This window comes from Bubalus kerabau, chromosome 2 (genome assembly GCF_029407905.1).
Source record: "Bubalus kerabau isolate K-KA32 ecotype Philippines breed swamp buffalo chromosome 2, PCC_UOA_SB_1v2, whole genome shotgun sequence".
NCBI classification, from domain to species: Eukaryota; Metazoa; Chordata; class Mammalia; order Artiodactyla; family Bovidae; genus Bubalus; species Bubalus kerabau.
The window spans coordinates 143,694,624-143,706,551 of record NC_073625.1 but is presented as its reverse complement, the minus strand read 5'-3'; positions in this window follow the sequence as shown (position 1 = coordinate 143,706,551).

Here is an 11,928-nt window from a genome sequence, read left to right as displayed (position 1 = left end):
AGTCTTTACCACTGGACTATCAGGAAAGTCCCTGAAATGGAATAATTAAGGAAAATGAGACTTTTTTAAATTAGGGGAATTAAGGAAAATAACAGTTAAAATCACTATCAAAAGAAACAAAAACCTCTGCTGATTGTCTTTCTTATCTTACCATTTCCAAATTGTTGTCCACTTGTACAATATATATGAGCAAGAGATGAACCAAAGTTCACTTGTTCAGTCATGTCCAGCTCTTTGCAACCCCATGGACTGCAGCAGACCAGACTTCCTTGTCCTTTACCATCTCCCAGAGCTTGCTCAGACTCATGTCCATTGGGTCTATGATGCCATCCAACCATCTCGTCCTCTGTCGTCCCCTTCTCCTCGTGCCTTCTATCAGTTCATGATTTGATGAAATTGCCATTATAACAATAATATACTTTATAGATATGAATATATGCCAACCAATGGAAAATATGTTTGTTATTTCCAACTCAATTATTTCTAGAAGCAAATACTTTCCTTTATTCAAAGCTTATACCAAACACAGTCTTCTGTTAATTGTTAGAAGCAGTATAAAATAGCATATAACAATTTCAAAAGAAGATCTTTAATGCAATCATATTTTTTACAATGAATCATAATTTCATTAAGCTAGAGATTCCAATTTTTTTTTACAAATTCAGCAGATTTGAAGTTTTTACAGTTTCCTTAGGTCATGAAATAATTACCATTGATGTTCTGGGCAAAGAAAGGGAAGAACAGATGAAGAAGGAATATTTCCTATTCTTTCTTTGGAAGTCTTCTGTTTACATGCAAAAAATGTTCTTGAAATCAATCCTATTACATTCTCTTTCTATACTTACATGCTTCTATTACAAAAAAAGTTCTCAACACTACAGGATAAAATAATTTCAAGTTCATGGTGGATCAAAAGTGTGTCAGTATCAAAACAAATGAGGACATAAAATAGTTCAAAAGCAATCTTTATTTTTCAGTGTATCCTCACCATACTTAGATAAGTCAATGATAGTAAGTCAGTAAGACATTCAGTGATAAACAAAACCTGAAAGCTAACTTTGTATTTTTTTTTTCAATTGATGGAGATGATACAAAGATGTAAGGCTAGAAACCAGCAGCCACTTATGACCACTTGGCTGCAGCATCATGAGGCTCATTGACACAGGAATGGTGTGCATGAGAACTCCCATCCCCAAAGAATCAGGGGTGGTCTGGTGTTCAGTCCCACACTTTCTGTTTTCATCTACTTAGTTGAGACATTTGTCCTTAAAACTAGACTTAGTGGAGAGAGAATGGAGAGCTAAAGTCCAGATCATCTCTGTCAGTTAGCATAACACAAACCAGGACTGGAGGACCCGCTCACAGTTGTACATCAGGGAAATCCCACCAAGTCAGCAAGAAGGTGGTCTGATTCCAGAAGTGTCCAGAGTATTTCAGAGTGCAGAAGAGGAAAACACTGTTAGATAAATAGAGGGGAAGCTAAGCATTTGGACCTCCTAGGTGGTATAGTTGGCAAAGAATCCACCTGCCAATGCAGGAGATTCAGGAGATGCAGTTTCAATCCCTGGGTCAGAAAGATCCCCTGGAGTAGGAAATAGCAACCCACTCCAGTATTCTTGCCTGGAAAATTCCATGAACAGAGGAGCTTGTGGGCTACAGTCCATGGGGTCACAGAGTCAGATACAACTGAGCAACTGAGTGCGCACACACTAAGCTAAGCACAGAAGCATACTTGACTCACATCTCATGTCATTTCCTGGACAAAGACTTCCCAGCAAGGTACCCTGAAACAACCTAGGATTGCCAGAAGGCCAGGTAGAGAGGGAGCTTGAGTTAGCTTTCTTGTGAAACCCAGGGTGATGTGGAAAGAGGTGCCTGCATTCCCTTGGGCAACAGAAGAGTAGCAGAGACTGTATGGGGAGCTTGCTAGGCTTGATCACCAAAGACGGTGCAAGAACAACTCTGCGGTCAAGGGCTATAGGAAGAGCCATCTAAACCAGGGGATGAACAGCCAAACCTCAGAGGCTCTGCTGTGTCAGATGTTGAGTCAGCAGGTAAGGGCTCTGGGTGAGAGGTCCATAGGATGGTGTCCACATGAGAAATCAGCAGAGCCTCCAGCCTGAGCGGCCTCAGGAGAACCAAAGGACAGTGTGTGGCCCCTCTGTACTCTCCAGGATCCTTCCCCCAACTCCTCCCACAAGGACACTGCAAACCGTCCACCCCCTGACTCCCGTGCCATTTCAAGGAAGAAAAAAAGAAAAACAAAATCAAACGGAGACCACCGCACTTGGAGAAAACTAAGCTACCTGAGAAATACTGTCTCTTTTACATTTTCATGTAGGTGTGAATTTACCAGATTGGACTAAATGTAATTTTCTCTCCTTTTATCCAGATACCAGGGCTTTTGAAGGAGACTAGATCAGCTTCAGCAAAATAAAGAGGATTTTCTTTGTACTGAGTGCAGGGTGCAAATTTCCAACATTTCTCAATGATTAACAGATAATCCCTGAGGTCTTGGTGGTCTCTTATCCTCACTTGTTCCTCTCTTCCTGGAGAGCTTCCTCTGACTCTTCCCCAAATATCCAGGGCTAGTCTTCCATCACCTCTCCTGAGCAATTGTCGCTTTCAGAAAACCCACTGCTGAGCACTGCCATCTTTCTCTCTCACTCACTGACAGTCAGCTGCAGTATTGACCAGTCCAGATGGGCACTGGATCAGGGACCTGGAGGCAGCTTGCTGTATTAGTTGTAGGGGTAGGGGTGTCTCAGGGGAGGCTCTGCAGCAACTGGATCAGGAGACTCTTGGGGGCTCAGGGTAGTGGCTATTTCCCAACCGGAAAAGGAGAATATCAGTATTTTAACAATCAACACAGCTAGACTGGTCAAACAGTCAATTCTAAAGGAAATCAACCCTGAATATTCATTGGAAGGACTGATGCTAAAGCTGAAGCTCCGATATTTTGGCCACCTGATGCAAAGTCAGCTCATTAGAAAAGACCCTGATGATGGGAAAGATTGAAGACAAAAGGAGAAAGGGGCAGCAGAGGATGAGATGGTTAGACAGCATCAGCGACCCAATGGAAATGAATTTGAGCAAACTCCAGCAGATAGTGGACTTCCCTGGTAGCTCAGCTGGTAAAGAATCTGCCTGCAATGCAGGAGACCTCAGTTTGATTCCCGAGTTGGGATGATCCCCTGGAGAAGGGATAGGCTGCCCACTCCAGTATTCTTGGACTTCCCTGGTGGCTCAGATGGTAAAGAAACTCCCTGCAATAATGAGACATGAGTTTGACCCCTGGGTTAGGAAGATTCCCCTGGAGAAGGGAATGGCTACCCACTCCAGTAGAATTGCCTGGAGAATCCCATGGATAGAGGAGCCTGGTATGCTGCAGCCCATGGAGTCGCAAAAAGTCAAACACAACTTAGCGACTGAGCATCAACAACACCAAGAAGACTGATGTGTATTGACAGGATACCAGAAGCTCCCACTTCCAATCAGAGCCCCAGACTCTCCAGAGACTACTGTTTCTCCTACTTCCTGCCTTGTACCTGTCAGGGCTCCAAGCCTTCCTTCCTTCCTTCCTTCACATAGTCTTGGTCTACCCTCACGGCAGGAGTTGGTACAGAGGAATACGAGGAATATGACAGCAAGTGAGGATCCAGGTACCTCATCCAGGAATCAGGGGAAAATGCGTCATTCCTGAACCCCACTGGTACTCTGATCACATTTCCAGAAAAGAAAAGAATGATAAATGATAGCTCCATATTGAAATGAGCACAGCTTATGCCTGGTCTGGGAACCTAATTACCCACCAGGATGTTGCATATTTGGAAACAAAGCATTACAAGTTCCCACTGAGCAAAATATAAACAAGCCTTTCAGACACAAACTCTTCTAATTTTAAGACTACTAGAGTGATGAAAATCTATATGCATTTATTATTTGTTAACAGAAACTTCAAAACATGCATATAATGCAAGAAGTAAGACATCAAGGCAAAAGGAAAATAATATTAGGAAAAACAAGCCATAGATAATTTCTACTTTAAAAATACAAACTTAAAAGCAGGCCACAAATTTGACCCTGAGCTTTCTAGCAGCTAATGTGAAAAAATAAATCACTAGTTACACAATTCTTGAGATTCTGTCTTGGCCAGATTTCTTAGGAAAAGCCCATTTATTCCTATTTCTATGGGCTGTAGGAAAAGGAGTTCGTCAAGGCTGTATATTGTCACCCTGCTTATTTAACTTATATGCAGAGTACATCATGAGAAACGCTGGACTGGAAGAAACACAAGCTGGAATCAAGATTGCTGGGAGAAATATCAATAACCTCAGATATGCAGATGACACCACCCTTATGGCAGAAAGTGAAGAGGAACTCAAAAGCCTCTTGATGAAAGTGAAAGAGGAGAGTGAAAAAGTTGGCTTAAAGCTCAACATTCAGAAAACAAAGATCATGGCATCTGGTCCCATCACTTCATGGGAAATAGATGGGGAAACAGTGGAAACAGTGTCAGACTTTATTTTTCTGGGCTCCAAAATCACTGCAGATGGTGACTGCAGCCATGAAATTAAAAGACGCTTACTCCTTGGAAGGAAAGTTATGACCAACCTAGATAGCATATTCAAAAGCAGAGACATTACTTTGCCAACAAAGGTTCGTCTAGTCAAGGCTATGGTTTTTCCTGTGGTCGTGTGTGGATGTGAGAGTTGGACTGTGAAGAAGGCTGAGTGCCGAAGAATTGATGCTTTTGAACCGTGGTGTTGGAGAAGACTCTTGAGAGTCCCTTGGTCTGCAAGGAGATCCAACCAGTCCATTCTGAAGGAGATCAGCCCTGGGATTTCTTTGGAAGGAATGATGCTACAGCTGAAACTGCAGTACTTTGGCCACCTCATGCGAAGAGTTGACTCATTGGAAAAGACTCTGATGCTGGGAGGGATTGGGGGCAAGAGGAGAAGGGGATGACAGAGGATGAGATGGCTGGATGGCATCACTGACTCGATGGACATGAGTGTGAGTGAACTCCGGGAGTTGGTAATGGACAGGGAGGCCTGGCGTGCTGCGATTCATGGGGTCGCAAAGAGTCAGACACGACTGAACGACTGATCTGATCTGATCTGATCTGATGGGCTGAAAAAAAAATGTCTCCTGTGGAAATCAACAGAAGACTTCATGAAATATAGTTATCTAATACATTAACACTCAGTAGGAACTACCCAGGTATTAATACTTTGTCTATATTGTTACCTCACATCAGAAAAACTCTATGAGGCTCTTCTGAGATAAGGAAACTGAAGCTCATAGAAGTTTATAACTTGGGGAGATTGTGCAGCTCGGATACAGTGGGCCTAGGTCTAGACTGGATCTGCTGGTCATTTTAAGTCCCGGCTGTTGAGCACTGTTTCATAAACAATCACCCTAAAATGAAATCAATACATCCCATTTGGAATTTTTTATAATGACCTCAGTATCCAATGCTAAAAATGTGTGTCAACAAAGCAGCAAATTATCTTCACACTAGAAGCCTAAAGCATTATGTGTAACACAACTTTAATTTTTTCATACTGAATTCTTATTTTGTACTGTCCACTGGTAAAATTGTAAGAAATGGTAAAATAAGGATATTCTTTTTCAAGACTTCAGCTGTTTCTGTAATAAAAGAGCAGGTCTATTTCAAAATTCCATATTTTCTCTTTCTATCGATTGCAGCTCTCGAACGGACTATGAAAGATTTTTTCACTGTCTATAAGAATTAAAGTACAATTGTCAGTTCTAGAAGCTTCTTCCTTGAAGACGCTGCCATCTTTTGTTTAATTTTGCAGGTCTGTGGAAAGTACTTTATTTTCCTTACTTGCAGAAGAAACTTTTCCACTCAAAACCTGTTGATGATATAAAGCATTGCTGCTGCCATCAAAGAAAAGCTTATTATTTATTCGCATAGTATTTTACTTTTGTGTCAAATTGAAAAGTAGCATTAACTGAATGCCCACAAAGCATCTTAAAGGCTAAAGAAGGATTAAAGTAAAGGCTAAACTCTGAGACAGGTTTATGTACACTATTGTGCATTTTCCCGGGGCTTAACGTCTTTTCTCCTATCTGTAGAGGATATAGAGGGCAGCATTTCTGTCATGAAATAGGACTAATCAACTTAGTTGAGTTTGTATTTAAAGGAAGGTGAATTAATTGAGCAGCCTGACACCCTTGTTAGATGTGTTTTTCAGCCTGCAGTCAGAGAAGCTTCTGCAACTGAAAGACAGACAGTCTCTCGAAGTTTCTTCCATGAGCAATGTCTAAACCAAGACATCTTCTCGGTGGATGTAAGTACACAGGTCGACACACTGATCAGTCCAAACTGAGGCTGGGTACTTTCAGAAAAAAGGTTTGCCTGTAAAAATAAATGATCAACTTTATCTTAAAAGGACTACCAGTTCTATGTTGGTCTAATGAAAAATGAAAACATAAGGAAATATTCTTGGGTTATTTTTGTATAAAAACTATCAACAACATTCCTCCTCGAATCATTGGGTATACTGTAAAACACGATACGCTTGGGAAAAATAATTTTTTATAAAGAAGTACTTAGATTTATCTATACATTTTATTGGTTTCATTATTAACAGTATGTTTAGCTAAAAAATTCTTATTTGGCTCAAGTTACTAAAGAGTAAAGTTGCTATACTGCTCCTGCCAAATAAATAGATATTGCTCTGGTTTAGTTTGTTTTTGTTTAAGTAAAAGTAAAAGGAAGATTATCTGAAACAAAGTCACTTCAAAGTTGCATGTAAATTTATTGTTAAGTGTTTTATCATCTTTAGTAGATTAAGTACCTGCTTCTGTGTGTTACTGCTATATGCTTACTCCCCATTCTTACTTTAATGACCTCCCATTACTGCAGATAACTATATACAAAAAACTGTCATGATGTATGGACCATGAAATGACAGAGTTGAAAATTTCGGGGAAAAAAATAATTGAGGAACAATCAGTGATAATCATTAAAAAAATCTCTTATGTTAATATTTCTTAACTCTTTTAAAAGATCTAACTAAAATATCTAAAATTCAGTTCAATTATATGAGAACTGCTAGAATTTCACTGTATGTACAAATTTACATAGAGTGGGGTTTGCTTCACAATCTTTTGAAGAAAACGAACTGATGTATATAAACTATAGAAAGTGAAGTAGTTCAGTCGTGTCCGACTCTTTGCGACCCCGTGGACGGTAGCCTACCAGGCTCTGCCGTCCATGGGATTTTCCAGGCAAGAATACTGGAGTGGGCTGCCATTTCCTTCTCCAGGGGATCTTCCCAAGCCAGGGATCTAACCCGGGTCTCCTGCATTGCAGACAGATGCTTTATCATCTGAGCCACCATCCCTCTTCCCCATATAAACTATAGTAGCACTTAAATTATGTGGATTTCAAGAAGAAAAGACATTACATAATTTATACATGCTTAATGATGAAAAAAATTTACCCCTTTTCATTATAACACTTAAAATAGCCCTAAAACATTTCAATTCAAGAAGCCATGGATGGATCTGATGACAATGAGCTTCCACAGTGAAAAGAAATAGAAGGTGAGGATAGCACGCCCAAGCCATCTGTCTTTCAACGACTCTTTCTAGGGAAGTGCTGTGATGTGATGCATTTAGAAGAGTGCTAAAGTCTATGCCCTCAGGAAAAGAGAAATATCCTTCAGGGCCACTGCCAGCTGCCTCAGTATGAACTATTTTGTTGTCAGTACTACTTGCCACTATAGTGTTAACTCACTTAACAGAGAAAGTGCTTATGGTTTTTTAAAATCAAAATTAAACCTATTGCCTTCTAAAGGAAGATGTTAGCAGTGTAAATCAAACCAGTGGAAGAGAAATCTCTAAAATTCTCCCCTATCCTCAGCAAAGATGAGGAGAGGAGGAAGATATGAAGAGACCAGAGTCAAAAGTTCATGACAAAAGGCTCAGAGCTGACCAAGAAGCCAGATTTGCATTGTCAAAATTGCCCAAAGGAATGTTTCACAATGGAGAAGTCTAATGTTCAGTTTTAAGTTGTTTTTGACACATCCTCTCCCAAGTTGGCCAAGACCTTGGTAAAGTCAGCAACACACACATGTTACCTTGCATGAGTGTTTTTGTGTAGATACTAAGGGAAGTGGACTGCATTCTGAATCAGTGCAGAGCAGATGGGAGAGAAAAGCTAAGGGAGTAGACAGGGAGCCCCACAGGGGCATAAACTCAGAATCCGAGCACCCACCAAGATGAAATCTCCAGGACTGGGCAGAGCTTTGGGGAAGATGTAGGGTGGGGGCTGAAGGTGACATCATCAGCTGCTCAGATTTTATGGAGCAATGTCATTCATCCTGTTATCAATGAGCATGCTGCATGCTTGGGTTGAAGATATTTTAAATGTATTTCTTCTACTTCAGATAACTGCTTGGATAATTTCAGAATTCCCATGTAATCTTCTCAGGAAACATATGTATCTACATTTAGAAACAGTCAAATTTTTTTTTAATTTTTTAATTTTATTTTATTTTTGTTCTTTTTAAAAAAAATTATTTATTTTAATTAGAGGCTAATTACTTTACAGTATTGTATTGGTTTTGCCATACATCAACATGAATCCACCACGGGTGTACACGTGTTCCCAATCCTGAACCCCCCTCCCTCCTCCCTCCCCATACCATCCCTCTGGGTCATCCCAGTGCACCAGCCCCAAGCATCCTGTATCCTACATCAAACCTGGACTGGCGATTCGTTTCTTATATGATATTATACATGTTTCAATGCCATTCTCCCAAATCATACCCCCCCTCCCTCTCCCACAGAGTCCAAAAGATTGTTCTATACATCTATAGAAACAGTCAAATATTTTATGCCAATTATCCATCTAGTTTTAGCTTAAACTTTATTTCAATTAACAAATGTATTTTGAATATCAATACAATTATTTTTATTTTATACAATTAAACAAGAATTAAATAATTACTTAAAAAATTTTTCCTATTGGTTATAAAAACACTCTTCATTTCTATTTCTAACTATACTTCTAACTATATCAATGAATACAGTTACACTTCTAACTATATCAATGAAAAGTTGCTATGATCTGTCTTCCCACAGCTAGGTTTTCTGCTAAAAGTATTTGATCATGAAGTGCTTTGGGGCAGCTCTCTTGGCCTTCTTAATTAAAAAAAAAAAGATCTCCCGTTTATTACTTTAAAATACTGAAAATATATTTAAGGGCATGTGAATTACACTTTAACCTTAACATGCTTTTTAGAACTCACATTAATATAGGACACCTAGAATAGTAAATTTATGAAGCTACCAAGGATTGTTTGTTAACTTGAACAAAAGACCTCTAAGAGTATCTCCCTCTAGTTTTAGTTTGTATTTATTTTTCTCAGAATTGTAGAAATATTTAATTCTACTGATCACCTTTCAAATGTAAAAACTTACCTACTATAGCAGTTATTTAAAATTTAATTTATCTTAATGAGTATAATTCCAGGATTCATGCATCAGACATGCAACAAGTATTCTATATATAATTGTTCAAATTCTCAGTTTCAGTTGTCACTCATTCGTGTCTGACTCTTTGCGACCCCATGGACTGCAGCACGCCAGGCCTCCCTGTCCATCACCAACTCCCAGAGTTTACTCAAACTCTTGTCCATTGAGTCGGTGATGCCATCCAACCATCTCACCCTCTGCCATCCCCTTCTCCTCCCACCTTCAATTTTTCCCAGCATCAGAGTTTTTTTCAAATGAGTCAGCTCTTTGCGTCAGGTGGCCAAAATATTGGAGTTTCAGCTTCAGCATCAGTCCTTCCAATGATTATTCAGTACTGATTTTCTTTAGGATGGACTGGTTGGATCTCCTTGCTTGTTCAGATTTAGGGTTGGCCAAACTTAAATTGTACTGACTTTAACAAATGGTCAGAGTAAAGCCATGTAAAGAAATGTAATGAAATTGGCACTTGGTTGCTGTGCACAGGCAAGCATTGTCAGTGGTAGGAGTACTCAAGTCAATATCTGCTGATTCGGCAAGGGCTTTAGTTCACGGAGTTCATGTCTTACTACTATTGCCCTAATCAGTTGAGACAGAATTAGCACTGGCTAAATCGTCTGTGTTCTGCCTGGAGGGGTTTGTTGAGGGTAAGAGTCTGAAGACAGGGATTAAGGAGTCTTCATCCTCCTAAAGTGCTGGACATCCAGGATTAGAGCTCTAGGTCAAAGAAATCCAGCCCGAATGCAAACCTAAGCATCAGTGCGTTCTCACATTGGGGATTACCAGGCACGCTCTGCATTCAGAACAGATATCCCAGTCTATACTTTGCCTCAAGAACATTTCATCTGCCACAGCAAAGTGACCTTGGTTCATAAACTGTCTACATGTAGAAGATGGTACCCTGAAAATGTGAAAGTTAATGATTAAAGACTCAGGGGTAGATCCATGACTGAGGAACTCCAAAATGGTGAGTTTGTAGAAACACACATTTGGAGTTTCAAATATTTATCTACCTGGCTGGTACAGTGAAAGATATGGTCAACCCCAGAATATTTCCTTAGATGTGTCCAACTCCATTTGCTTTAAAATATAATTTGGTTTAGAGTAGTGAAACTGTTCTATATGAAACTATAATGGTGGATTCTTGTTGTTGTTGTTGTATAGTCAGTCGTGTTTGACTCTTTGTGACCCCATGGACTGTAGCTTGCCAGGCCCCTCTATCCATGGGATTTCCCAGGCAAGAATACTGGAATGGGTTGCTATTTCCTTCTCCAGGAGGTCTTCTCAACCCAGGGATCGAACTTGCATCTCCTGCTTGGCAGGTGGATTCTTTACCACTGAGCCACCAGGGAAGCATGTCGTTATACATTTGTCAAAACCCAAAGAATGTACAACCCAAAGAGTGAGCCAACCCTAAGCTAACCTATGGACTTTTGGTAATAACGATGTATCAATGTAGGTTCATCACTGTAGAGAATGTAAGACTCTGGTGCAGGCTATTGATAGTCGGGATGCTATGCATGTGTAGAGGAGAGGTACATGTGAATTCTTCCTACTGTCTACTCAGTTTTGCTGTGAACCCAAAACTGCTCTAAAAAATGTCTATGTAAAAATAAATAGAGATATAATTATAAATATATACATATATGAAATTTGGAACATTCAAAAGATAGCAGGTACAACATTTTAAAGGTCCCTTCATCCATTCAGGCTGCTATAACAGAATAGTATAGTCTGGGTGGCTTATAAACCCAGAAATTACTTTTTCTCAGTTCTGGAGGCCAGGAAGTCCAAGATCAAGGCACTAACAGATTCAGTGTCTGGTGCGGGCCTGCTTCCTGGTTCAAAGATGGTCTTCTTCTCACTGTGTACCATGTGGAGGAAAGGTTGAGGGAACTCTCTGAAGTCTCTTTTCTAAGGGTACTAATTCCATACATGAGGGCTTCACTCTCATGACCAAAATCACCTCCCAAAGACCTCACCTCCAAATACCATTGTTTTGGGGGTTAGGTTTCAATCTATGAATTTTGAGGGGAAACATGAGGTCTATAGCACTGGGCAATGGTTTTAAAAAAAAATTGGGGTATCAAGAGATGATATAGTTACATGTAAATGAGCACTTGCTCACAAGTGTAAAGATGAACAGAAAGTAGGGAAGCCAAGTAGAGCCAGACTGTCGCATTCAGGGATAGTAGATGCCAATGACTCCTTGTCCTCCCCAGGGACTTTCCCGACATAGAGACTTTTCCCCAGACTTTGGAATAGTTTACATTTTAAGTAAAAATTTGGTAGGCCAATTAAAAATAATAAATTACCATATCAGAAGGGTTACAAAATTGTATAGATTATATTCAACCCCCCTGGTATTGCACAAAAGGAAAGAAAGCAGACCCAAGCATTGTGGAATCCAGAACA